This window comes from Ahaetulla prasina, chromosome 4, assembly GCF_028640845.1.
Source record: "Ahaetulla prasina isolate Xishuangbanna chromosome 4, ASM2864084v1, whole genome shotgun sequence".
Taxonomy (NCBI): Eukaryota; Metazoa; Chordata; class Lepidosauria; order Squamata; family Colubridae; genus Ahaetulla; species Ahaetulla prasina.
The window spans coordinates 95075976-95101030 of NC_080542.1; the positions used below are offsets into that span (position 1 = coordinate 95075976).

General features: G+C 38.3%; 1 long non-coding RNA gene across 1 annotated transcript; it reads left to right on the top strand.

Annotated features, from left to right (window-relative positions):
* Nucleotides 1–1448: 1448 nt before the first annotated feature.
* LOC131198383 (uncharacterized) lies at nucleotides 1449–24851 on the top strand. The gene is made up of 4 exons (XR_009155068.1): nucleotides 1449–1558; nucleotides 20368–20420; nucleotides 20508–20563; nucleotides 22046–24851. It is a non-coding gene; the product is annotated as an uncharacterized LOC131198383 (long non-coding RNA).
* The last annotated feature ends 204 nt before the right edge of the window (nucleotides 24852–25055 follow it).

The window sequence follows — 25055 nt, forward strand, 5'->3', positions numbered from 1 at the left end:
TAGGTAGGTCTTAGTAAAAGATCTCACTAGTGTCTGATCAGCCTCGGAACGGCCAGACCTCCAGGTACTCTCCAGGCGTCTTCTCTCAGCTCCTCAGAAAACCAAGGAGCCAATTGAGATCTACGCCGGGTCAGAGGCCGCAAAGGCACGACACGGTCCAAAGCCCCAGCCGCGGCCCGCTCCCAGGCCGCAACTAGTTCTTCAGTCGTGCCGTGGGCAAGATCCTCAGGGAACGGCCCAAGCTCCGTCTGGAACCTCTCAGGGTCCATCAGGCGCCTGGGACGGAACCAATGTATTGGCTCCGTCTCCTTGCGGTGGTGAGCGGCGGTCCGAAAGTCCAGGCGAAGGAGAAAATGATCTGACCATGACACCGGTTCAGTCACTAAATCTCCTAATTCCAGATCATTAATCCACTGTCCAGAGATGAAAATCAGATCTAGTGTGCCTCCCCCCATGTGTGTAGGGCCATCATTTACTTGAATCAGGTCCATGGCCGTCATGGAAGCCAGGAACTCCTGAGCTACCGTCAATGACAAGCCGGCCGATGGCAAGTTGAAATCCCCCATAACCAAAAGTCTGGGAGTCTCAACTGCCACCCCGGCAAGCACCTCCAGCAGCTCAGGTAGGGCTGTAGTCACGCAGCAAGGAGCCAGGTACGCGATCAACAGACCCATCTGATTCCTATGGCCCCACTTCAGAAGGAGGGATTCACAACCAGCTATCTGAGGCACAGTGGACTCCCTCGGCTCTAGACTTTCTTTAATCACAACCGCCACACCCCCACCCCTACCTTGGGCCCTCGACTGATGGAATGCACGGAAACCCGGCGGGCACAGTTCAACCAGGGGAACACCCCCCTTTGTGCCCAACCAGGTCTCCGTAATGCCCGTAAAATCCGCGGACTCCCTCTGGATAAGATCGCAAATCAAGGGAGCCTTGTTAACCACGGAACGGGCATTGATCATTTTGAACTCGGTCCTGACCCCTATTCTCTGGCAATCTGTCTAAGGCAAGTGTGAACTCCAGAATCTTTTGATTCTTTTTAATTAGTTAAAGTTATTGCTTTTGAGAGACAGAATACCATGCTATGTGCAAGGATCTATGCAAAGGAGAATTTACAGTTTTAATACATGAGGAGGAAATTTGTGGCTCCTGTTAAAATCTTTTAAAGAGAAACATTGTTAAAACAGTCACTCTTCCTAAATCAGAACTATTCCACTAATCTAGCATGAAGCTGTTTGGAACTTAGGTTGTTGGACATTCAGCAGATTTGTGTTATGCTTGGAGTTAAACCATATCATGTCTATGATAGAATTCAAATTATTATTATTATGTATGTGCAACTTGACTTCCATTTTAGAACAGATTTCTAGTGCTAATTATTGTCTGGTAAAACATTTATACAATGGAGAAAATAAAGTTTTCATTTGTGTTTGATCTTTTTTTTAGGTACTTCAAGGTTCCCCAGAATTGATTGAGCCTAATTTTTTGACTTCAGATTGTCATTTGTTGCTTCACTCTTCAAGTGTCAGTACTTTAGTACTAGATGACAAACCTGGTAAGTCTGGCAAAAAAGCACATTGCTTAGTAGTTATTTATGTTGATTTTATCCAGAAAATGTGAATAATTATTAATAAAAGCTCATTTAGACCAACAGGGGTTCAAGTGTCTTTGTGGACCAAGGCAGTATTTTTTTCTACCCTTTATATAGCAGCTGCAAGTTGACCATAATCATCAAAGGTCTGATAGTAATATCCCATTTTAAATCATCTAATTTGAAAATAAAGCACATATATGTGTATTGACAATTTTATATTTTGTCAGCAGCACTAATTCCATTTTTCTCTTTTTAAAATTTAAAATACAGCATCAAACAAGAAAAAATACAAGATAAAAACAAAAACAAAAAATACGTTTATAGAACAAAATATTAAACATACACCAAAAATGTCCCCCCTTTTTGAATATTGATAAATATATTTCCTCAATAATAATTATTCCCCCCCGCCTTGCAAAACAGGCCCATGAGTTATGAATTTCTATATTTACGTTTGAAGAATTGCTATATAACATTAAAAATATAAATATAGTAATCTATTATCAATCAACCAATTTGACGTATCACATATCCATTATTAAAAAAAACCCAGGTAGTCCCAACATCAAAGCTAAACTTTAAAGCCTTCTGTTAACACTTTATTATTGTATTTAACTTGCAGAAATAGCCTCTAGTTTCTTATAAATCTGCAGCCATTGTCTCTGATCCATCCAGGATTAATTGATTGATTCTTGATAATCATACAAGATCCTTTGCATATGACTTGAAAGTCAATAACTGGAGAAATAGTCTCAAAGGTCCAGATAATCATAATTACAGTGAGAAGCAACTTCTCCTCTTGGGATCCTGAACTTTTTCCGGGGTCCTTGTGCAGAGGAGAGACTGGAGAAAAGCATGTTAGTGAAAAATTACACACACACACAGATTGTGTTCTGTTGTGGTTGTTGTCCTTCCTGTCAGGACATGTCCAGAAAGTAATGCTGGGAAGATAGTTCAACACCCAGGGAATTTCGATCTTGGTCTAAATTAGATTAACAGAGTTGGAAGGGACCATGTAGGCCATCTAGTCCAACCCCCCACCCAAGCAGGAGACCCTACACAATTTCTGACAAATGGCAGTCCAAACTTTTCTTGAAAGTTTCCAGTGATGAAGTTCCCACAACTTCTGAAGGCAAGCTATTCCATTGGTTGATTGTTCTCACTGTTATAAAATAAAATAAAAACTCGTTCCAGTTTATCATCTTTGCTTTTCTTTAAAATTATAAATGGAATCTTTCCAAGCAGCTGCTTCTCACTCCCAAAAAACGTAAGTCTCTACTGAAGATATCTCCATAGCGCTTCTTGTTTAGTAAATTTTCCTTCAGATTCCAATACCAAGTGTCTTGACAGCTGTCTTCTAGTTAAACATGATGGTTCTATTCCACTGACTTCATGAACTTTCCTGAGAAAGTTCTATTCATTAAGCTCCCTTAGCAAATCTCCAGGTTTCAGGCAAATATGTTAATCATTGTACAACTGATTTATCTATTGTTGCCTGTCTTTGGATGTCTTCTTTAGGATGATTTGAAATTGTGACAAATTCACAAACCTTTTATCTAATTTTCCATTTAAAACTTGTAAGTTGGCAAACATTTTTTATATCTCCCGGGGTGGGGGTGGGGGCTTGTAGAACATATAACAGAGTTGAAAGGGACATTGGAGGTCTTCTAATCCAACCCCTGCTCAGGCAGGAAAATTTATACCATTTCAGCCAAATGTTGTCCAATATCTTCTTAAAATCTTACAGTAGTGGAGCATCCACAACTTCTGGAAGCAAGTCATTACACTGATTAATTGTTCTGTCAGGAAATTTCTCCTTAGTTCTAGGTTCTTTCTCTCCTTGATTAATGTATAATATTATAATATTCAAAGTTCTTAATTTATTATTGCTATGGGCTGAATATAATTCAAATCTTTTTATTACTAAACATTCACAACAGAATGTAAACAATTCTTTTTCAAGGTCAAAAAGGGTAAATGTTCCATAACAAATTAACAGAGGAAGCTAAAACAAAGATTCTTACAGCAGAAAATAAAAAAGTGGGGGGGAGGAGGGAGTTCCCATCCCGTCTTTAAAATAAAAATACAAGAATAGATATAAAAATAAAATGAAGCAAAGGAGTTATTTTAGAAAAAATGAGTAAAATACAAAATCCCTAGAGTAAAAAATCTGGTATAAATTAGAACAAATCACTTCCATGGCAAAAAACAAAAAACCCAGAAACCTGTCATGCTGCTGACTTTCTTGTGACAAAAGAGAAAGTATTTGAAAGCTCTGAAATAAGATTATGAAAGTTTACATTTGTAATGAAGCAAAAGGGATAGCCAAATAAGCATTCAGCCAGGCTATTTAACAATTAATCTTTAAAAAATGATATTAAAAACAGAGATGTGTCGAACAATATAAACAGCTGTAAGAAAATATGGACATTCAAACATCTGGCTACAATCAGTTACAATCATCTTGATTTTTTTATTTTTTTATTTGTCATAACAGCATACATAAGCATAAGCATGAAGCAACTATATAACATATAAGCATATATATGAGTGTAAGCATGTAATAACTATATAAATTGGATATAATGAAAACAAACAGTAGGACAGGAACGGTAGGCACATTTGTGCTCTTATGCACGCCCCTTACAGACCACTTAGGAATGGGGTGAGGTCAATAGTAGACAGTTTTTAGTTAAAGATTTGGGGATTTTGAGTAGAGACCATAGAATCAGGTAGTGTGTTCCAAGTATTAATAACTCTGTTACTGAAGTCATATTTTCTGCAATCAAGATTGAAGCGGTTAACATTAAGTTTAAATCTATTGTTTGCTCTTGTATTGTGGTGATTGAAGCTGAAGTAATCTTCAACTTTGTCTTTTCAATTTGTCTTTTCAGGCATGTATATCAGGTGAAATGCTCCTAATTCGGACCGGATCACCCGATCCGGTAGTGATGGTGGCAGGTGGTTCGGAGAACCGGTAGCAAAAATCCCTTCCCCCCCCCCGGCATGCCCAGCTGAGCTGCACAATCATCAGAGGTTATTTTTACTTTTAAAAGCATTTTTTTCTTTGGCCAAAAAATTACTTTTAAAAGTAAAAAAAAAAAGCCTCTGATGGTAGCGCGGCTCAGCTGGGATTGTCAGAACCCTTTCAAAACATTTTTTCTACAAGCTCTTCGGCTGAAGAGGCTGTAGACAAAAAGCTTTTAAAGGATTCTGGCGATTAGGCAACTCACCTGAGATCGTCAGAATCCTTTCAAAGTATTTTTTCTACAAGCTCTTTCGCCAAAGAGGCTGTAAAAAAAAAGTTTTCAAAGGGTTCTGGCGATCAGGCAACTCATCTGGGATCGTCAGAATCCTTTCAAAGCATGTTTTTTATAAGCTCTTCGGCCAAAGAGGTTGTAGAAAAAATGCTTTTAAAAGTTAAAAAAAAAAAAAGTTGGCCACGGCCACCCAGTCATATTACCCCCACCACCAAGCCATGCCCACAGTAACAAATTTTACATTTTACCCCTGCTGTATATGGTCATCCGGGAATTGTCATGGTGATTCCTAGTTATTCCAAATCTAGGGAGCCCATATTGCCAAAGAGCCGGCTATGGCAGCAGGGTCAGATGTTTGTCGGCAGAGAGAGAAAAATACCTCACTGTTCAGCATGCCATTTACTGGGGTTGTCTCAGCAGTCTATCTCTGAACATAGTGTAGCATGGTGCTGGGATTAACCTTTAATATATGTATACATTTAAGGAATCTGAGAAGCTTTTTTGCTCATATTTCATATTGCTTTTAATTAAACATTTTATTACTTTATTTTATACATAAAGTATTTCCTCTTATATAAATCACTGTAGGAACTATATCAGAGGGCAGCATATATGTGTTGTAAATAAATTATCAATAATAAAAATACAAAAATAAACATCATAAAATCCTATTTTTAAAACCTAGAGATCAACAGTCACTTTCATACAAAAAGCACAGTTAACTTCTGCACAGTTCCTTCTCAAAGCATCTTAATATTAGAGCTTAGTATTAGGCTAACCAGAGTGGCATAAATACAAAAATTACAGTAATATAATCAGATTGGATATTTAGAAGTTTAAATAGATGTCAGAATGGAGTTACAGAAGTTTAATAAGAAAAAAAATGTTGGACAAGTACAAACCATTCTGCTACTTGGAGAGTAGAACAGCAAAAATTGCAAACAGAAAAAAAAATGAAAAGCAAGGAAAATAACTGCAGTGTTGTGAAAATAAAAGGTGAGATACAATCTGGAGCATTTATGAAAAAATACATAATGAGTAGGTAAAAGTATAAAATTTAGCAACAAAAATAACAATTAAATGCGTAATGTTATGAGGGATACTTTCAAATATCAAGAGCAGAGAAATATCACAGTTGGAAACACCAGAAAACAAACAGTTTATTATGAACCTGTTTAAATTAGTTAATGTAATTTTTATTTATTTAACTTTTATGCTGCCCATGTTACTGATACAACAGCAATTCTGGGTAGTTTACCATTTGAAAGGTTTTGTGGACGTACACATACATACATACAATTTATATATAAATAAATAAAACTAAATGTACTGACCCGGCATTTTATTGCACCTGTGGGAGATAAGAAAAGTAGCAGAAAGGCGTCTCCTGTTTATAGTTGCTTTCTGTGCTCAAGTATCATGTTAAATTTTGTCTGTAAGAATCCTGAACAGTTACAGTCTTGGGGACTTTCAGGATTGACCAGCCCTGAAAGAGCAGAGTTTTCCCCTGCATTGTTTTTTGTGAGATGTTCTCCTTTCAGAACAGTATGATTGACTCTCCATTCTCTTAGCTTTTAGAGCAATGTCAAAATGCACCTTTAAACTTTGTTTCTAGGAATATTTTAAGGATTTGAAATTCTAGTACCGCTTTACAAAGCCTTAGTAAGACAACACTTGGAATACTGCATTCAGTTCTATTCACCACAATATTAAAAAGATGTTGACATATTGGAAAGAGTGCAGAGAAGAGCAGTAAGAATGATGAGGGGGCTGGAGGTTAAAACATACAAAGAATGGTTACAGACATGATAGCAGTGTTTCAATATTTGCGTGGCTCCTACAAATCCATGAGGGTCAAACTGTTTTCCAAAGCACCAAAAGGCAAGAAGCAACCTAGAACTAAGGAGAAATTTCCTAAAGGAGAGAAAAATCAACCAATGGAATAGCTTGCCTTCAAAAATTGTGGGTGCTCCATCACTGGAGGCTTTAAAAAAGAAACTGGACACCATTTATCTGAAATGGTATAAAATCACCTGGTCGAGCATGGGTTGGACTAAAACCTCCAAGGTCCCTTCCAACTCTATTGTTCTATGTTCTATAACGTATTTAGATTAACCTCAAAAAGCTAAGCAGAATCAGATCTGCTTAGTACTTCAATGGAAAACTATCAAGAAATAGATTAGATTTGGAAAATTTAAAAAAAATCCCAGAAAAATAATATCAAACAATATCCATATTTTTCTTATTGTCAGGAAAATACATGCAAAAATTTTTGAGCTCACCAGAAGTTGAGTTCAGTTCAAGGGAGACTTAATCTTTTTCTTAAAGTATGGCATTTAAATCCTTCAGCTTGCACAGCTCTACATAGAAAACTAGAAAAACTTTCTGTTATGTACGACCCTATTGGGGGAAACATCCGGCAGGAAAACATTCAAATCTAATTGGCTGGTGCCTCAGCCAGGTAAGGATAAAAGGGGCACTTTTCCGGTGCCCCTTGCTGAAGTATCACTCTAATAAAAACAGCTGTTGTCACTTGCTTGTCTCTGCCTCCTCAATTACCCCATTCAACATTGGAGACAAGGATGGGATTCTGAGGTTGGCACAAACAAGCTGAATGACCCGAGCCAGCAAAGGGACCCTGTCAAAAGGAGACCCAGCCCGGCCATCACTTCCAAAAGCTGACGCACCGAATCTACGGGATGGCTGCCACGTATAACGCACCTGCTCCCTTTGACCCTGCCAATGAAAAGTGGGGATCATATATGGCGCGATTTGATTGTTTCCTTGAAGCCAATGACTTCCAAGGACTGCCGGATAATTGCAAAAAAGCCTTCCTACATCATTGCAGGGGCCTCTGGTGGCTCAGACTGCTCAGACTGCTCAGACAGTCTGTTATTAACACAGTTGCTTGCAATTACTGCAAGTTCAAGGCCCAAGATTGACTCAGCCTTCCATCCTTTATAAGGTAGGTAAAATAAGGACCCAGATTGTTGCGGGCAATAAGTTGACTCTGTATATAATATACAAATGGATGAAGACTATTGCTTAACACATTGTAAGCCGCCCTGAGTCTTCGGAGAAGGGCGGGATATAAATGCAAATAAAAAAAATTGCGGGCTGGCTGTGTTCGATGTGGTGGAATCTCTATCGGACCCGACCCTGGTGCAGAACGTGCCCTGGCACACACTTAAGGCTCACTACACTCCAATGCCGTCTAAGTTTGCCCAACGATACGAACTCCGCCAGCGGGTTCAGCAAGAAGGCGAGATGATTCGCAAATACATTGCTGTCCTGCGGAGAGCAGCAACCCACTGCGACTACTGGGACCACCTGGATGACGCATTGCTTGAACAACTAATATGCAGGGTCCGGAATGTCCAACTGCAAAGTCAACTGATCTCCAGATCCAATCTAATATGGCAGGCCACGATAGAAGAAGCAAGGCACATGAACTATCCAGTAAAGCCACCGAAACACTACATTGACCAGGGATGGCCGGCACCCCATCCTAGTCGGCACCAATTCACCAAGCAGTCACCCAAGAAGAGGACAAGAGTAAGGAGATTGAAGAAGAGGTGGTTTTCCAGACAGATCAGTCCAGCTGCAATGGCGAAGGGGAATGTTCCAGCTGTGGAGGGACCCCAACCGGAACAACTTCTGTTTCTGAGAGCTCCAGGTCCAATCTAATATGGTGATCCCAACCGGAACAACTGCCATTTCCGAGATGCCATTTGCTGCCGCTGCGATAAAAAGGGGCATTTGGCTCAAGTATGCAGGGCGAGTCAACCTTCCTGCCAGAAAGACCGCACGGCATGGAGGCCAACCAACCAGCCGCCACCTTCACGCAGGCACAACCAAAATGGCCGCTACAAAAAGGGCTCGAATTCAAACCTAGTCTGGATCGGCCAAGCCAACACAAACCCCAAGAACAAAAAATTCACAATGGTTGACATTGATGGGCGGCAAATCGAGATGGAGATCAACACCGGATCATCCATCACAATTCTATCCTGGAGCACTGTCCAAGCATCCCTTCTTCACATCCGAAAAAGCCAGTTGGAGCCACAATGACTCCAAGTGTGGGGAACCAAATCCCTGTGGAAGGCATCGCAACTGTTACCGTCAACTACGGACCCTACCAAGAGAAGCTACCAGTCACAATCATTCAAGGAAAAGTCCCAAGTCTCCTGGGCTGGGACTGGATTCGAGCCCTGGGCATGGGTCTCTACAGAGTCAGGGAGATTCGCACTAACCGCAATAGCCTGAAAGACTATCTCCTATGAGAATTCCAGGACATCTTTGCCGGAACCCTGGGCAAGTATGTGGGGACACCCATCACCTTTAATCTTGACCCTGGGACTGCCCCGATGAGACTAAAAGCCAGGTGGGTCTCATTCGCGCTTAAGCCAAAAATAGATAAAGAGCTGGACAAACTAGTCCAGCAAGGGATCCTTGTTCCCATCGACCGCGCCAGATGGGAGATCCCCATAGTAACCCCCATTAAACCCAACGGGTCCATCTGCATCTGTGCGGAGTACAAAGCAACCCTAAATAAGGCTCTGCAGAAGAGCGCCTACCCGGTGCCGATAGTGCAGCACCTACTGCATTCCCTGGGGCCAGAAAAAATACTTGCAAAATTGGACCTGGCCCAAGCATATCAACAATTGCCTGTGGACGATGCCACAGCAGAGGCGCAAACCATTGTCACACACCGAGGTGCCTTTAAATGCACCCGATTACAATTTGGGGTCAGCGTCGCCCCTGGCCTCTTCCAGAATCTAATGGAAAGACTCCTACAAGGAGTTCCCGGGGTGGTTCCCTATTTTGATGATGTCCTAGTGTCAGCTGCAAACCATCAACAGCTGAAGGACAGGTTGCGAGAGGTCCTGACAATCTTCAGAAACGCAGGACTGCAACTAAAACTTGGGAAATGCCAAATCAGGGTCCCATCTGTTGAATTCCTAGGCTACCATATAGATCAAGCCAGCATCCACCACACTGAGTCCAAAGTCAAGGCAATCCGGGAGGCACCCACCCCTCAGGACAAAACTGAACTGCAAGCGTTCTTGGGCCTCCTAAACTTTTATGCAATCTTCCTCAAACAAAAGGCCACCATAGCAGAGCCGCTCCATAGACTATTAGCAAAAAATATACCCTGGGTCTGGGGCAAAGAGGAAAGCACAGTGTTTGCAAGGGTCAAGAGACTACTGATAGAAGATAGTCTCTTGATCCAATACAACCACACCCTCCCTCTGATCCTTGTTTGCGATGCATCCCCTTTCGGAGTGGGCGCTGTCCTAAGCCACCGACTGCCCAACGGTTCCGAAGCACTAATCGCCTATTTCTCCCGCACCCTGTCCAGCGCCGAATGGAACTACAGCCAACTGGACAGGGAAGCCCTAGCCACAGTTGCTGGGGTCAAAAAATTTCACGAATACCTATTCGGGAGAAAATTCAAACATTATTGACCACCGCCCCCTTGGCTGGGGACCGACCAACATCCATCGCCATGTCACCGAAGTTGACAAGATGGGCACTATTCTTAGCAACCTACAACTACAACTTGGCCTTAAGCCATGCCAATGCGACCAGCCCTGCTCATTGATTTGTTAAGCTCAGGCCCTCTAACATCAGCGGAGGTGGCTAGGGCATCATGGTGAGACATGGGGCCGGAATAGCTCAGGCTGTAAGGAGCCTGTTATTAGAACACAGTAGCCTGCAATTACTGCAGGTTCAAGCCCGGCCCAAGGTTGACTCAGCCTTCCATCCTTTATAAGGTAGGTAAAATGAGGACCCAGATTGTTGAGGGGGGCAATAAGTTGACTTTGTAAATATACAAATAGAATGAGACTATTGCCTTATACACTGTAAGCCGCCCTGAGTCTTCGGAGAAGGGTGGGATATAAATGTAATTTAAAAAAACAAAAACATTACTATCAAGACTGTCATGGGCTGGGTGCAGAGGGGTTGGCCCAAAGAACGAGTGGCAGGAGAATTCAAACAATTCGAAACAAGGCAAAATGAGCTAGCTGCACAAGGGGGATGTCTGTTATGGGGAGACCACATTGTAGTGCCATCTTGTTTACATGTGAGAGTTTTGGAAATGCTTCACAAGGGCCACCCAGGTATCGTTCGAATGAAGGGTCTAGCCAGGAGCTACGTGTGGTGGCCAAAAATGGACACTGCTTTAGAGAAATGGTAGCACAATGCCTTAAATGCCAGGAGTCCAGACCCAACCCCCCCACATCCCCAGTGAGGGAATGGGCCCATCCCCGAGGCCCCTGGTCCCGGATACACATTGACCATGTAGGGCCGTTTCATGGCCAAACATTTCTAATTATTGTTGATGCCTTTTCCAAATGGCTATAAGTCATCCTAATGAGGTAGACCATGGCGGACGCCATAATTAAGGTGTTCCGGAAATTATTTGCCACCCATGGACTACTGGACACTTTGGTGTCAGATAATGGGCCCCAATTCACATGACCCTTTTCGAGAGCTACCTAGCAGATTTCTGCAAGATGGCGCCGACGAAGGCTGCCTCGGTAAAATGCTCTCGAATGATTTTATTTATTTCTTTATTTCTAATTGTTCTCTGCGACTCACAACGGATTTCCTACTCATGAGATCATCTACTAAGAATTAAGCAACATTTCTTTAAGGAGCAGCTTTCTGTGATCTCACACCCCCCCTTTTTAAAAATGCGGATGAGACTGGAAGAACAAAGGAAGAGGCAATCCCCTGGAGCCATGGATTATCAAAAAAACCAAACGGCGTAGACGAAAAAGAGGTAATCGGGCTGGGATCTTAACCAAATTAAAAAAGCAAGGAATGAAAACCCCTCTGCCTTCAATTTTCCTAACAAATGTACGTTCACTTGCAAATAAGATGGATGAAATACTCCTCTTAAACAAATACTATTCTGATTTTCGCAACTCAGCAGTCCTATGCTTCTTTGAAACCTGGTTGAATGATTCAATTGAAGATAGTAGTACGCATATTCCAGGTTTTCAGATTATTCGATCAGACAGAATTTCAGAAGCATCTGGTAAAATGAAGAGTGGAGTTTATGCCTATATATTAATATCAACTGGTGTCAAGATTTATCTGTAATTTACAAATTCTGCGACAACAATTTAGAGACTTTAATAATCAACTGCAAACCATACTATTCGCCTCGTGAATTTTCCTCATTTCTTCTAATTGCTGTTTATGTATCACCTCAAGCCTGTGTAAACAAGGCATTACGAACAAGGCATTACTCTAGCTGACCAAATCATGGAGGCTGAAGTCAAATACCCTGATTCACTGGCCATTATTTTGGGAAATCTAAACAAAGCAAACTTAAGGAAAGAGCTACCTAAATACTTTCAACATGTCAATTGTCCCACTAGAGGCAATAATACATTAGACCATTGCTACACAACACTAAAAGATGTCTTTACCACGTGCAGCTGTAGGACACTCTGATCACTGCATGATTCACCTTGTACCTGCTTACAGGCAAAGACTTAAAACCACAAAACCAATGAAATCAGTGAAGATCTGGACGGAGGAGTCAAAATTAAAGCTGCAGGCCTGCTTTGACTGCATTGATTGGAACATTTTTGAAGATACCTCTGTAGACCTAGATGAACTCACAGATACTGTAACATCATATGTCAGCTTCTGTGAAGACCTATGTGTACCAACAAAGAACTTGCGAATATACAGTAACAACAAACCTTGGTTCACGCCTAAACTTAAGCAGCTATGTCATTCCAAAGAGGAAGCCTACAGGAAAGGTGATAAAATGCTGTAAAATCAAACCAGAAATGTACTAACAAGGAAAATAAGAGCAGCAAAAAGAAGCTACTCTGAAAAGCTAAAGAATCAGTTTTCAGCAAATGAACCAGCAAACATGTGGAAAACTCTTAAAAATATCACTGGCTATGGCAAACCTCCCTCCCAGGCTGAAGGAAATCAACAACTGGCAGATGACCTGAACGTGTTTTATTGCAAGTTTGAAAGGAAACTACAGCCACCTATCTCCACAATCCCCATCTCAGACACACCAACAACAGCCAAGCCTCCTACAACAAATGACCTCATCCCACTGGGTTCACAACCTCTAGTGATCACAGAAAAGGCAGTGCAGGACCTATTTCACAGACAAAAGCCAGGAAAAGCTCCAGGCCCAGACAAGATAACTCCTTCTTGCTTAAAAGTCTGTGCTGATCAATTGGCCCCCATCTTCACCCATATCTTCAATAAATCACTAGAGATGTGCTATGTTCCTTCTTGCTTCAAACGCTCTACCATCATCCCAGTGCCGAAGAAGCCCACTATTAAGGAACTGAATGACTACAGACCAGTTGCTTTAACATCTGTAGTCATGAAAGCCTTTGAAAGGCTAGTGCTTTCCTACTTGAAAACCATCACAGATCTGCTGTTAGAACCCTTGCAATTTGCATACCGAGCAAATAGATCAACAGATCATGCTGTTAATATGGCTCTGCACTACATCTTACAACATCTTGAATCTCCAAAGACCTATGTAAGGGTCCTCTTTGTAGACTTTAGTTCAGCATTCAATACCATCATTCCAGACACTCTTCTAACTAAGCTAAACCAACTACAAGTACCTGAACAGACTTGTAAGTGGATCACAAGCTTCCTAACAAACAGGAAGCAGCAAGTAAAGCTAAGTGGGATCACTTCAGATACCTGTACAATTAGCACATTGGCCCCCCCAAGGCTGTGTGCTCTCCCCACTTCTCTTCTCTCTGTATACCAATGACTGTTTCTCCAACGATCCATCTGTTAAACTACTGAAGTTCACAGATGACACAATAGTGATTGGTCTCATTTGAGACAATGATGAATCCGCATATAGACGTGAGGTCGAACGACTAGCCTTGTGGTGTGACCATAACAATCTGGAACTGAGCACACTCAAAACTGTAGAGATGGTGGTAGACTTTAGGAGAAACCCTTCCATACTTCCACCTCTCACAATACTTGACAATCCAGTATCAACAGTAGAAACCTTCAAATTTCTATGTTCTATCATATCGCAAGATCTAAAATGGACAGTTAACATCAAAAACATCATCAAAAAAGGACAACAAAGACTGTTCTTTCTGCGCCAACTCAGAAAGCTCAAACTGCCCAAGAAGCTACTGATCCAGTTCTACAGAGGAATTATTGAGTCTGTCATTTGCACCTCTATAATGGTTCTGCAACCCAACAAGAAAGACACAGACTTCAGAGGATAATTAGAACTGCAGAAAAAATAACTGCTACCAACCTGTCTTCCATTGAGGACCTGTATACTGCACGAATCAAGAAGAGGGCCGTGAAAATATTTACAGATCCCTCACATCTTGGACATAAAATGTTTCAACTCCTACCTTCAAAACGATACTATAGAGCATTGCACAGCAGAACAACTAGACACAAGAACAGTTTTTTCCCAAAGGCCATCACTCTGCTAAACAAATAATTCCCTCAACACTGTCAAACTATTTACTAAATCTACACTACTATTAATCTTCTCATCATTTTCATCACCAATCTCTTTCCACTTATGACTGTATGACTGTAACTTTTTGTTGCTATCATTAAGGGTTAAATTGCAAGCTATGACCATCATTTTTGTTGTAAATGTTGTACCTTTGATGTATTTTTTTTCCTTTTTCCTTTTTTCCTTTTCTTTTATGTACACTGAGAGCATATGCACCAAAACAAATTCCTTGTGTGTCCAATCACACTTGGCCAATAAAATTCTATTCTATTCTATTCTATTCTATTCTACTCTACTCTACTCTACTCTACTCTACTCTACTCTACTCTACTCTACTCTACTCTACTCTACTCTATTCTATTAGGGATCCGCCATGTCCTCTCGGCCCCATACCACCCGGCCACGAATGGCTTGGCAGAGAGATTTGTGCGGTCCACCAAGGAGGCATTAGCGCGTCTTGGCCCGGGGGGACTGGCAAGAGCAGATTGATGTTTTTCTAACAGCCCAGCACGGGACACCCTGTGCGGCCATGGGCCTAAGCCCAGCTGAACTCCTAATGGGTCGGAAACTTAGGTGCACATTAGACTGCCTCAACCCCAATTACTCCCCAGATGAATACCAAGGGGAAGGGGAAGGCACAAGAGGTTTTCAAATAGGGGCACCAGTCTTTGCAAAAACCTTCGCCGAAGGTGCCACCTGGGTGGCCAGCAGGGTGATGGGTAAACAGGACCCAAATCCTACACCATTGACATGGGCAATGGCAGAATCGAGAGGAAACATATAGACCAACTCCGCAAACAAGCAGTCCAGACACCACAAAAGACAGACCCTAACTACAATACAATCCTTCCAACAGCTAAATCAAGCCCAAGGAAACCAGAGAACTTACCTGAAGACTTCGGTGTCCAGCACTGCTCTGGTCCCTAGCAATTCCCATTGACAACCAAATAGCCAGTAATCCACAAAGGAACGAAGAACCAACAGCAAATAATCCACAAACAAAAGCCCCAATGGAAGAGCTGGGAGGAACCAAAAGTACCTCCGACCAGCATGCTTCCCCCGCCAAAACTGAGCTGTGCAGGTCAAGTAGGCTCAGGGAACACCCTGCCTACTTGCGTGATTACGCATGCAAGTAAAATGCATAAACAGGCAAAGTGCCTTCTAGGAGGGGAAGAGTGTTATGTACGATCCTATTGGGGGAAACATCCGGTGGGAAAACATTCAAATCTAATTGGCTGGTACCTCAGCCAGATAAGGATAAAAGGGGCACCTTTTCCGGCGCCCCTTGCTGAAGTCTCACTCTAATAAAAAGAGCTGTTGTTGCTTGTCTCTGCCTCCTCAATTACGCCATTCAACACTTTCTTACTCTATAAGCTACAAGCAGCTTTTGTATAATTTTGTATAATTTTGTGTGCAGTTTCATTTACAATAATCACTGTCTACTGTAAATGGGATTATTCTACTTTGAGATGAGTAAAAGAATAACCAAGGCAATATTTGCATCTGGATAATTCTAACTTCTCAATCTTTTGGTTAAGAACAAGTGTAATACTATATCTGATACAGGGGTGGGTTCTACTTACCTTTACTACTGGTTCGCAATGGGAGCGTGTGCGCTTCTGCACATGCTCAGATCGTCAATTATGACATCTGGGCGGATAGGCGGAGCCTCACGCTGCCTTTACTATCGGTTCTAAAGAACCAAACAAAACCGGGAGCAACCCACCTCTCATCTGATACTTTTAGAGTTTTAAAAAGTTTAAGAGATTATGTTTCATAAATATATAAGGAATATGGACTGTCATTTTTTTTATCAGAAATGGTGTAGGATCTCCTGTTTGGGCGGGGGGTTGGACTAGATGACCTACAAGGTCCCTTACAACTCTGTTAATCTGTATCTGAATATCTGGAAAGGTGGAAAGTAAAATTGTAGACATGGTTCAGCAATCATAAAGGCCACCTACCCAGTTTTTTATTTTTACCTCAAAGTTTATTCAACTCATTATTTTAAGGAAGCAATAAAGATTTGGCACAAAACAATTTTGAAACAGACATTCCAGCATTGCATTGGCTAATCTCAGTTTCATATCTTCAGATAGCAGCCTAAAAAATTGAAGCAGATGTTGATTGAAGTCCAAGTAATTTTTTTTATTCTTTTAAGCCTATATTTTAGACAATAGAAATGAACTCAATTGAACTTATTTTCAAGTAAATATACTTATTGTTAATATAAACGTAGAATGAGACAAAATGAAATTATTCTCATCTTTTCAACAAAAATAGAACAGTATTTGAATTGAATATAGATTATTGGGAAGCTATCTAATTCCTTCTAATTTTCATGAAATAACTGTGCCACTCATCTCAGATTGCAAGATATTTGGTAAATAAATTTAACAACAATAATAATTAGCAGGTAAAGCAGATACTAACCTGGCAATGGTTAAGAGCAGGAAAGAAAAAGACCGAGGGTCTAATTCTAGCTGCACAAGACCAATCCTTAAAAACGAATGCATTCAAAGGCAGAATTGAGAAATTTTTTGCTGCCTCTGCAAAGAAATTGAAGGAAGCAATGCATCACCTGATAGAATGCATCACCGCCCTGAGTCCTTCGGGAGAAGGGCGGTATAAAAATTCAATAAATAATAATAATAATAATAAAAGAAGATCATACAGACTGACTACAAACAATGCCATTACAAAGTAGCAACAATGATATATTGGAAGATTTGCAAGAACTACCGTTTGCCTGCAAGCAAAAAATAAAACAGAACATGAAGAAGCTAAAGTGCTCTGGGACTTAGAATTCAAACAGACAGGTACATACCAAGTAACACCCCAAACAAAGCCATTGTTGATAAGAAAAACAAAAAAGTATGGATTGTGAATGTGGCAATACCTGGAGTTAGCTGAATAGGAAAGAAGGAACTAGAGAAAAAGACACCAAAATACAAAGACCTGCAAATAGAAATAGAACAACTGTGGCAAAAGATGGCAAAGGTAGTATCAACAGTAATAGACAACTTGGATGCAATCCCAAAAGAACTGGAGCACTTGAATACCATCAGCGTTGACAAAATCCTCAGTTTTACTCAGAATAGCTGAAATCCTGCCACAATACCTTTAACATCATCAAACATCACTATCTGCCTACAAGATCCTTGGGAAGGACTTGATAGGTAGATAAAAATGCCAAATCCAGTCTGAATATCTGGCTGTACCTATGCTATGAATAATAATAATAATAAATACTTCCCTTTTTTGTTGCCCCTACATAGTCAAGGGAGGCATTCCCAAAGCGACGTCTATCCCGGCCAGTCATCTGATAATTAAAGAACTGGATTAGATTATTTATTCACAAAATGGGTCAGAAAAGTGAAATAACAAAAACTAAAAATGACACTGCAGTGTGACATTGTACAAAAGATGGAATGTGCCAGTAGATAACAAAATTAATTATCATTTTTTTGAAATCATGGTTTTAGGGAGAGCAACAAAAAGTTTAATAGATGTAATGGTACCTATATAGGGATGATCTTGGGAGAAGGATGAAACTCTCAGTTTAGGCAACTGTCTGACAATAGGCACCTCAGTGCACAGGAGGAGTAAAGTATGGATCTCTTCAGAAGTACCTAATTTTCTGGAAACTAAAAAAAAAGGATAGAAGTACTTTCATTCTTACCAAATTCTATTAATGTAACCTTATAATAAAGTAAGATTTATTTATTGGGTGTGCTTCTTGTATGGAAAAGCTAAAAATAATCCGATTATTTTTTTCTTTTATTTCTAACAATCTTAATTTTAGTGTATTTAAATAATGTCATAGAACATGATTTTTTTCATTTCTTCTTTGTCTTCAAGATTTTTCACAGCTTTAAAGTCTCTTTTGTGAGTTCAATATAGAAAAATTATACAGATTACTCTCTTGGTTTATTATTTGTATGTATCTTTTAATTATTAGACATCAGCAAGTTTCCTTTTGTATATCCTGTGTAACTTATTTTTCCATTTCATTCTTACAGCTTATCATTTGTAATCCACTTTCAACTTAGTCTCTGTCTTATCAGAAAAAACATATTCCTCTTCTATAACATCTTTTAGATATAGTTTATCCACATAGGCTGATATTGCTGTTGATGTTGTTAATATTAACTTTTGGATCCATTTTTCAAAAGTGTCCTCCAATAATTCCAGTATTAGAATATTTTGTGCCATACTGTACCCTTAGTCAAATTTGCATGTTCTTCTTCTTCAGTGGAAATACTTAGTTCCCATTAGAGCAGGGTGTCAAACTGGCTGCCCACAGGCTGGATGTGTCAAGTGCAGGTCACGCCCACCCCAGCTCCATGAAGGAAAAATGTTGCGAAATGCTAAGTGACAGCAAAGAGATGTCGCGAGTTTGACACCCGTGCTATAGTGTCCAGACTTCTTTTTCCTAGTACTTTTCTTGCAAGTTTAAGTCTGCTTTTTTTTTTAAATCAAAGAAGTGATGATTTATTATTCTGACAGGAATTGAATGACTAGCTTGTTGCCTGAATATGACATTGTGGGCTGGAAAGACTGGCTTGTCCAATTTCCCAGCTAGCTTTCATATTTAAGGTAGAATTAGAATTCATGGTCTTCTGGTTTCTAACTTGTTATGTTATTGTAACTACTAAACTGGCTGCTTTCAGTCTTTAAATGCAACACTTCCCATGCAAAAGATTCTTTATAATTAATTTCAAAATCTTATTTCAAATTTATCCAGATTGTTTAGATTTAGATCATTTAAATCTTTAATCCATTTTGCAACTTTCTAAAGTTTTAAATACCCGTTTGCTGTTTATTTAAATATATACTGCATATATACTTTTGCTAATTAGTGGACCAGAGGATTACTGTCGATATAATTTACTTGGACTTCAGTAAGGCATTTGATAAAGTAGACCATAACCTACTACTAGAAAAATGTGGGTTAGATAGCATCACTACCAGATGGATTCGTAACTGGCTGACCAACTGCACTCAACATGTAGTCGTCAATGGAACTGCACCTACATGGAGGGAAGTATGAGGTGGAGTACCCCAGTGCTCTGTTTTAGGCCCAGTACTTTTCAACATCTTCATCAATCACTTGGATGAGGGGATAGATGGGGAACTTATCAGATTTGCAGATGACACCAAGCTGCCAGGAATAACCAACACTCCAGAAGATAGGCTTAAGATATGGAAGGATCTTGACAAACTTGAACATTGGGCATTATCTTACAAAATGAAATTCAATGAAAAACAAAATGCGCAGCTACAGTATATGTGGTACCTTGCTCAGTAATAGTAATTGTGAGAGGGATCTTGGAGTCCTAGCGGACAACCATTTTAATATGAGTCAGCAATGTGCAGCAGCTGCCAAAAAAGCCAACATAGTTCTAGATTGAACAAACAGGGATAAAATCAAGATCACGTGAAATGTTAAGACCACTTTGTAAGACCACACTTGGAATATTGCATTCAGGTTTGGTCGCCACAATGTAAAAAAGATGTTGAGACTCTAGAAAGAGTGCAGAAAAGAGCAACAAACATGATTAGGGGGCTGGAGACTAAAACATATGAAGAACAGTTGCAGAAACTGGGTATGTCTAGTTTAATGAAAAGAAGGACTAGGGGAGACATGATAGTTACAATTTTGTAACTATAAAAAGAGATCAAACAACCACCCTGGGTCAAGACACACAACTGTTCCATTAACACAAATTGCTATTAATTAAAATGAAAGGAAATATTTAAAACATCTAAACTAGTGCTGTTGAAATGAACATACATTTGGAACTCTTAATCCTAGAGAAGATCTGTATCTAAAATATATCTATATCTATCAGTTTGTAAAACCCAATGTTTTATTATTATTTCTACATTATTCCATTATGTTCTATTTTAAAAAAGCTTTTTCTGCTGAAAAATGTTCTTTTTTTATAAATTTATATAAATAACTTTTCAATTATCCAACTTTATAATTTAAATACTTATAGGTCTTCTTGGCACTTTTGACATGGATGAAGGAATGACATATGAACAAATGCAGGTTAGACTTTGTTTCTGGTATTGTTGTAAGCAGTTTTTAGGTCTTTTGAGAAATTTATAATGAAAGTTAATGTATTTCATTTTTTAGACTGTAATTGAAGAGGTTCTGGAGGAATGTGGATATTACAATTTTACCTCAAGCAGGTGAGTTTCATTTCAAAAGGAAATGAAGTGAGATGAAGTTATTAAATGCAAGTATTAATTCTTTTTCTAATGAAAGGTCATATTAAGCTTAATAAGGTAAAGTCAGTCATGTCCGACTCTACGGCATAGTGCTTAGCTCCCTTTCTTGGCTGAGGGAGCCAGCATAGTCCAAAGACAATATCCATGTTCATGTGGTCAGCATGGCTATATGCTTAAGGCCCATAGATTGCTGCTACCTTCCCACCAAAGTGATACCTACTTGCATTTGCATGCTTTCAAACAGTTTGGTGGACAAGAACTGGGGCAAGTAAAGGGAGTAATCTCATTGCGCAGAACTGAGGTCTCAAATTCGGGCTGTCAGCTCTACAGCTGACTAGCTCAACATCTATAACCATTGAACCATTGTGCCGCCTTATTAAGCTTAATAGAATGCTTCATTTAATTGAATGCAGGTAAGTGGTAGGTACAACCGATATGTAAGATTTGGATTATAGTTCCACAGGAAAATGGCACAATACTTTACTATAGTTTCCTCTCATTTCTTCTTTCTCTGAAAAGCCCATCAGTAAAACAAAACTTTTTAAACAAAAACAAAACTTTCTAAAAAATATATTAACATAGTTGGAATATTTGAAAGAGTTTGCCCAAATAAAACTAGCATAAGAAAGCAGAAGGATATAAAATGAAACTATTTGGAACAATCTGGCATGAACCTGTCATTCTGATTTCAGCAAGTGTTACTCTTCTCAACCCATCCCTGATAACTACTGCAACTGACTTCACATTAAGATTAGCATATGCTAGTAGTTAATCAGAAAATCTTATTAATCATATTAAAATGAGTCATAGTGAATGATTAAAACTCTAGATACAGAATCAATGCCACTGATCCAGTGAATCTGAAATTGTGAATTCTGCCTGGCAGAAGTTCTCAAAGATCAGAGTTTGAGATGTCAACCAAAATTAACTTTTTAACTGCAGGTGCTATGCATGAAACAATCTGCTTGGAATTGATATACTTTAGAATCTTTTCACCCCAATCAATGAAACTAAAATATAAAGAACAGAATGTCTAATAATTAAATTGTCATTTTACATAGAAAACTGAATATCTATCTTGCTTTATTTTACATATATCAGATAGCTCATGACTCACACTTCTGGGGTAGAAAAAGCATCTTTGGATGTCTAATTCTTAAGATTTTGTTTAGAAAATGTTGCTGAGTATTGAACTCTGTAACCAAAATAGATGTAGAATGCCTTACAAAATCATTCTGTCTACACTTTCTACTAATTTTCAGCAAGCTGGACAGTGCTATTATATCTCAGATGACAAGATCATAACCTGATCTACCTGCCTATGTTGATGCACTCTTGTATATTCCAGTTTGATAGCAGAGATTTAATCTAATTCAAGATAGAAACACTAGTATTTTTTTTTATTCCATTAAAAAAATAATTAAAGCTCTTAAATCTTTTTAGGTATCAATACTATCCATGGGGAGCAAGAAATCATCCAGCCAGAAGATGAGCACCTGCAATTTTGACTACATTGGCGGATTTTCTACTAAGGTCTAAATATCTTGACTTTAGCTGTTATTTTCCATTGCTAAAGGGAAACAGAAACACTACATAAAACACAGGACAAAAGGAAACACCCAGGAAATAGAAATAATTTAGATCTTCTCTGTAGCTTACAAAGAATCATTAAGCAGTAGAACTCTAATACATATCTCTGGCAGTAGGTATATGCAATATAGTTTTGGTGTCAAGATATGGTTTATGCAAAATGTAAACATTCTTCCAAGTACTTTGACTAAGATGACAATGCACAGTTCCTCAGCCCATTCTTGATTTATTGAATGGCCTGTTGAATACTCAGGTTTATTAGAAATCTTAATTTTTACAAATTTCTTAATATCAGAGAATCTATTTTTTTTATAATAGAATATATTTTTGGACAGAGAGCAATTCAGAATGTCTAAGGAAGGGGGACAAAGTCTAACTATATTAAAATCAAAAATAGCTTGGGAATCAGAAATGAGCATTCCAAATACTGCTTTAATTACTTGAAATAGTTGGGAGTTATGCTGCAAATATAATATAGACAGTATTTACAACTTTCACAATTTCTAACATTTGTTAAATCCAAAGATTAGAGCATGGAACATGCTTAGATTCTATAAATAGGTAAATATCAATATCTAATATAGATATAGATATAGATGTAAAGCCACAGATAAACCTGTAGAGTTATATTTATATTAAATAAATAATTAATTATTATTGCTAATTAGATATGTGGCAAACATTGCACTTTTGAAAAACTGAAAGTCTTTCTGAAAAATGTTTGTAAAATAGTAATGCGCACATTATTGTTATCTGGACATTTCTTTACCTTTGGCATATTTTCAGCTTTACTAAATCTTCAATTTAGTTCAATTTAGTAAATGTATGTTATCTACAGTGATGTTGTAAATGTTATAGATCGGATGTAATATTTCCAAATTCCACTAACTTTTTAAAATCAGAATATATTTGAAAATTTTAATATAGGCTTTAATCTTTGGACATGTAAGGTGAAGGGTAACATCAAATATTGTGTTAGGGGATTGAAAGAGAAAAGGAAATCAATTCTACCAACTATATCTGTTGGTAGTTACACTGTTGTTTACATAAAATGTAATGTATATGTATGTTAACAATATGTTTGAAGTTACACGCTTATAGTAATTTAAATTACAAGGGGGCATATTACTTAATATAGTATACCATATTTAGTTGAGGGAGACATAGATGGAGACCAAGGAAAAAAGTTTGTTCAGATTTGCTATTCTAACATATCTTAATCTTCTATAAATGATCAAATGGATTTGAGATAAATGAAAAAGAACATCAAAAATCAAATCAAACCCAAATAAGAAAACTGCAACAAAATATCACAAAGCAAAAATACCATCTAGCATTGCCATTTGTCACTTTCAAAAAGCAGTAATATTTCAGTAATATTTCACACATATTTCTTCTACATTTAGGTGTTAAAGTTGGTAATGACGATGCACAAACTGAAATTTTCAGTAGGATTGCATGACTCAGAGTTTGGCTAGGTTCCTATATGTATGTACAGTATGTTTTAGGGGCTATTGATCTTCTTTGCATTTTGCTTGTTCACCACAATAAAATCAATTGAACCAAGCAGTTGCATGGTTCATGGTGGCAAATATTTTTACATAATAATTTTATTCAAGAAATTTCATGTGAAAACTATTAGTTCTGATAGATATTGATATACAACAAAATTTCATAGAAAAAATAGAAAATAATACAGTGACAATTGCAAAGGGGGGTTTCAAGATGTCATCCACAGAATCATGATGAAAACTCCACCCCTTTCTTCATGTATCAGATATTGGCATACATACAAAAGAGGCAGATTTAAATAACAAAGCCACAACCACTGTCTTGCTGCTGCCTACAAACACCACTGAATTCAGCAGTCAAAAATTAAAAACAGGCCAAATTCTGCTCAGACTGCATTGCCTCAAAAGTGATTCTTAATAATTAAGGAATTGATAGCTCTGAGTCATGTCAAATACGTTTTGCTAAAATTGATAGAAACTGGTTACCCAAGAATCTGTTTGAATCCAAAGTGTCTATCTCTCACAGTTTTTTATACTTAGATTCTGTCCTCTTCCAAATTAAGCCAGTGCAGATTTACATGTGGTTCTTCAAACTATAGACAACAGAAGGGGCAGCTTTTCAGGTATAAAAGGCATGCTATAAATTTCAAGGAAACTCTGTTTCCTATCACTGCTGATATAGCAGTGTAGTTAACAATCTTTGTAGTTGTATAAATTTCCTTCTAATTTTTTAATGCTCTTAGGATAGACCAAATGCTTGTAAAATGATACTGAATCTGAGAGTACCATTTGTAATGACTTTGAAATGGGAACCATATGAGAGTATGATTATACATTTTGAAATTTCAAATAATAAAGCATGTTGATTACTTTTTAAAAAATGTTTGTAATTATAGAGATAACCTTCAAAACTCAGCATTTACTATCTTGGGAATAAAAGTAAAAATATAGCATTTTTTTAGTTTTAGAATATCAGGCTACCAAAATCAAGGTCAAACATTACATTCACTTTTAATTTGACTATTAATTTAAAATATCATCTAATGAAAACAGAACAATCATTCCAGACACTGAAATTGAGAAACTTTCTAATGATTTTGATCTATATTTTCTTAAAACAATTATGTTTTCAAGAGTCAGCAGGAAAAAATAAAAAATGATTTTTAATGCAATTAAACTGCTATACAGTTTTTAATTTAGTATAGTTACAGCAACAATAATGACTTTTTTCTATAGTTATTAATATGCTACACAATTTAATAATTGAAAATATTTATTGATAAAATAAATATAATATTTAGAATTATTATTTTGATAGCAATTACTTATTGCAATTATTCTTTAAATGTAAA